This window comes from Corvus moneduloides, chromosome 3 (genome assembly GCF_009650955.1).
Source record: "Corvus moneduloides isolate bCorMon1 chromosome 3, bCorMon1.pri, whole genome shotgun sequence".
NCBI classification, from domain to species: Eukaryota; Metazoa; Chordata; class Aves; order Passeriformes; family Corvidae; genus Corvus; species Corvus moneduloides.
The window spans coordinates 5943462-5948326 of NC_045478.1; the positions used below are offsets into that span (position 1 = coordinate 5943462).

At 43.8% G+C, this 4865-nt stretch overlaps 1 protein-coding gene across 1 annotated transcript in view; it reads right to left on the bottom strand.

The window, feature by feature from the left end:
• Nucleotides 1-4736, bottom strand: part of RCAN2 (regulator of calcineurin 2) — an 84406-nt gene extending 79670 nt beyond the window's left edge. The window contains exon 1 of the mRNA XM_032103995.1: nt 4647-4736. The gene's annotated coding sequence lies outside the window, so the exon portion shown is untranslated. The remainder of the gene's footprint in view (nt 1-4646) is intronic.
• Between the last annotated feature and the right edge of the window lie 129 nt (nt 4737-4865).

The window sequence follows — 4865 nt, forward strand, 5'->3', positions numbered from 1 at the left end:
AGTTTGTGGCTTCTTTGAAATTACTTAGCCACTTTAGGGAGTCCTCTGACAAAAAAAATATTCTCTTTCCAATTATTCGACTAATTTAGAACAAAAGAATTTACATTTCAAATCCCTTTAAACAATTAACTCTAAGTTATGTATCATCCATAAACTGGATTTCCATATAAAATAATCTCAATTAAAAGAAATCTTTTATGTAACTATAATACAATCACTGGATCACATTCCCATTTATGTTAAAGCTCCTTTCCACAGCTTCTGACGAAATTAAGTTAACTTCATCCCCTTAGGATCCTTTTTATATTACAAAAAAAACCCAAACAAACAAAACAAAGAAACCCCACATAATAGTAAACTGTACTTATCTTCCTTTTAAAATGCAATGAGTTCAAATTGAGTTATGCACTTGCTTCTCCCCTCCCAAATCAGGAAATTTTTCAGATACTTGAGATACCAGAAGCTGCCATACAGAATTTCAAAAGAAGTGGCAATGCCATTAAAAAAACTAAAAATAATGCAGTAATACAGGCATCATCCAGCACCAATATTGATACTAAATTATCCAAAATCCTAACTGGGATCATGACAGCAAACTGTCAGGATTGCTCACTTGAAAATTCTGAGACACTGAGGTGGATTCAAATCTGAGCCCAACAACTTCATGTAACTTCCATCTAATGCTGAGCACTTGCCACATCTATTTATTCCCTTTATTTAAAGCTTTCTGTGTTATTTCTGAATTTGATGCAAGGTTTGGACCCTCAACTTTAATAAGAACCCCAAGAGTGCTGCACTTTTAACCCTTGGAGAACCACAGCAGCCATTTCCCTCCCAGACCCTGCACATCACTTCCCACTGATATGAGTTACTTTAAATTTCTCCTCCCATGGTCCAGGTGTGCAAAGGTTTCTAATTTGGGATAGCTCCAAACACAAGGCAAACACTCCTCCCACTGGAACAGATCAGGTCGTGTCAGTGTTCAGCTCTGGAGATGCTGTGACCAAAAGCTCTGTAGAGATTCCAAATAGGAGCTCTGTGTTCATTCTGTTACCCCACTATTTTTAGACACAGGACGCCTCTAATTAAAATTAACAGAGGCCAGCAGAAAATTATATTCACTGGAAAACAGCAGTAGCTCACTTAAGTTTCTCTTTGAAAAATTACTCTTATTTAGTGTAAAACTGAAAGGGCAAAGATGTATATCTTCTCATGAAGTCAGATGCCTGCAGAGCCAAAACCTTCAGCAGAAAATTTTATTGAATGAAGACAATTTGAGTATATGAAGTGTCTGAATAGACCAATGCCTTCTATATCACTGAGCATTTATAGATTTATCCACTGTTTTTATGGAAACTAATAAGGCATTTCCTTGGTGAACATTTTCCTGTCTTTAGAGTTTTTAAAAAGAATCCCTGAGGGACATCAAGAAACAGGCACATATCTCTTCAAATCACTAGGAAACTTTACTTTTTTTTATTAAACACTGCTTGCCATGACAAACAACATGACTAAAAATAGAATAAAGCAAACAAAACGTTACAAATAGAAGCTTTAAATACAATCACTATAAACTAGAAGTATTACTGAGTCCTGAGTGCAAACCTGGAAACTATAATCTGCAGGAATTAAGAAAATTTGAAGAAAAAAACCAAAGAAAAGTTGCAGTTGCTTTTCTAGAAGGGTCCAGGAAAAGTGTAGGGATTCCATCTTGGCTCCTACTGAAAAAAACAGCACCAAAAAAGCAATTTTTACCATAATTCAAAGACAGGGGAGAGGCAGGAGGGGAGAAATTAAACCCAGTGAATAAGATTTTACTGAAAGAATAATTTTTTACTTAAAATAGTCACTGACTTTACAGTAGCAGAGCTACCAATTTCACTGCCAGCCTAGGGCTGCATCTCCTGCTGAAGCCAACTGGCCCCACACCGAAGGCTCTGTCAGATGGCACAAATGTAACAGGGAAGGTCACAGAGTAACTTACTGGAATTTCGTTCCACTCTGCACAGTGAACGCTGGAGATGAGCATTATTTTTAATGGTGCTAATTCTTCACTGTGGAAAGCTCCTTTGGACTTAAATAGAGGCTTTTTGCTTAATTAGAAAGAGCAGAACTGGACCTCACCTGACAGGATTAATGAACCTTTGCAGCCCCAAAAGCAACATGGACTATAGTGACCCCCTCCCACAGACCCCTTCCCACAGCCTTCACTCCTGATCTCCCACCTGGGCAAATTCCCCTTACAGGAATCAAAATTACCTGTACAGGGAAGCCCACTCACTTTTGAGCTCCAGTTTGGTTAGCACCACACAAAAATAGTGCCAATCTCCACTTTTCGTCTTAAAAAGTGGCAAATATGAGGAAGAGGATTTTAATTTTTTTTTTCTAAATGCTAACTGGTACAAATCCCAAATGTTCTAATCCTTTCCATTGACATTCTAGCCGCATTAAATTTAGCTGAGACTTTGGAACTATTTTTGGAAGCTTTTAACATCCAAAGGGACTATTCAGTTTTATTCCTCTAAAGCAGGACTGGTCAGCTCAAGCAGTCCAAGACATGCACATCACACTGAAGGTTCAGCTGTACCTCCCACGCCAGGGATGTATCCCGAGGCCACAAAGGGATTTATCTGGCATCACCTTGCTGAGTATCTGCATCTCCAGCCCTGGAGAAAACAATCAAGGAGGCACTGGTGAACCCAACCAAGCCAAAATTCCAATCCCATTGCACAATAGGAAGGTCATACTTTGGAGCAGCCAGTGCCAGGTATGAAGATTCCCTGTGCTGTTCTTAAGGTCAAGAAGCTGAGCTTCGATCAATCGGGCACTACAGTTACCACGGCAACATTAAGGTACTCAAAGAACAAAAAATAAAACCCCCTCCCCAAACACAAAGAAACCAGAACAAGCCTCCTGATTACCTTCACTTGGCCTCTATGCTAATCTATTTAAAGCAAACCCGTTTTATAAGGGGCACACAGCATTAGAGCATCACTGGCCTTCAGCCAGAGCTGTCACCTCACACAGGGGTCAGTGGAACACTCGTTTAGCAGCCCTCCAGCATGTAAACTGAAATTCAGGACTGTTGGGGTCCCTCCCTGCAACACAGGACTGTGCCCCAAATCTTACCCAGAACTACCTGCAATAGGAGTCATTCACAGAGCTTAACTCCTAGAAGATACTTGGGACACAATGATGACTTGGAACAAAATTTCAAAGTTTCCTCCTCTAAAAGGATTTCCTGCTGGCACAATCAAGTAATTTATAAATTAAAAAAAAATTAAGGACACCGATGCAATGACAAACATTTTCAACACAAACAACGACAAACCAAGCTACTGGATCTGAACACAAACTACAATACTTGGAAAGGGACAGACAAACTAGATCACACAGCTGACACAGCTTCTTGGGAGTTTAAGGAGAACAGGACATATCCTGCTGTTAAAGGTACCAATGATTAGTTAGCACAGATGACCATCTACAGAAAATCTTCTTCTGTCCTTGTTTACTGAGATGTCTTTGCAGTTTTCTGGGTTGTTTTATATTCTCACAGCATTCAGACTTCCATCTGTTCAGGGATGATGTGCAACCATATCATTTAGTTTCACTGAAAGAATAAATGCAGCAGTTTCTTTACACTAATTATGTATTTTCATAGAGAAGGAGTTTTCCTTTTCTACAGAACAGTCATTCTAACTAGCTAAACAAAGACCAAACCATTTCCAAGGGCAAAACTTGAAAGCCTAAGACAGAAGCTGGTGTAAAGTATAACCCCTGATTAAACTACAATTCTCATTTATATGATTTCTTTCAGCTGTATAAACTTATCATAGATTTGATTTTAGGAAGCTTCACTAAACTCCAAATTCAAGAAGCAAAGGACCACAATATTTTAAGGACGTACAAAAGAATCTAGGAGAGGTGAGGAAAAGGACCCAAACCAGCAAGTTTGGAGAGCTACCTCTTATATAAGCATAAAATGATATTGGCTTGGGATCACTGAACCACAGAACGGTTTGGGTTGGAAGGGATATTAAAGACCATCTCGTTCCAACCCCCTGCCATGGGCAGGGACACCTTCCACTATCCCAGGTTGCTGCAAGTCCCATCCAAGCTGGCTTTGAACACTTCCAGGAATAGGGCAGCCACAGCTTCTCTGGGCAACCTGTGCCAGTGCCTCACCAGCTTCACAGTAAAGAACTTATTCATAATATTTCATTTAAACCAAAACCTTCCTTCACTTTAAAGCCATTCCCCCTCGGATACCGCAGCCAAGTTTAAAGCAGCCCGAGAAAAGCCTCTCTCTCAGGGCTCCCGGCGCAGCCCAACCCGGAGCTGCCCGAGCGCCCGGTCCGGGTCCGCATCGCTGCGACCCCGACCTGCTCCCAGCACTCCCGGCACGGCCGCAAACCTCCTTCCCACGCCCCATCCCCTCCTCACGAGCTCCTCCGCATCCCACCGGGGGAGACACTGGCACCGACCTCTCCCGACGGGCGGCCGCGAGCTCGCCGCGCATCCCCCGCGCCCCGAGGGCAGCGCGGCGCCGGGGCAGGACCGCGGGGCGGTTGCATAACCCAGGTCCGCGGGACAGCGCTGCGGCCCCGACGGGGAAGGAGCCCCTGGGGAGGCGGCCGTGCCCTTACCTGCGGCTCGCTCGCCTTTCCCTCACCCGCCCGGAGTCCGCCGCGCTCCGCGCCCAACGCTCCCTCAGAGCGCCCCGCGCCCGCCCGCGCCGCGCCCGCCAAGGTGGAGGACGAGGCGGCCCAATCAGAAAAGCTCCCGCCTAAACGGGCAGGAGGAATCGCCAATGAGAACGCGAGAAGCCCGTTTGTCCCGCCTCCCACACCGCTGGCCACGCCCCC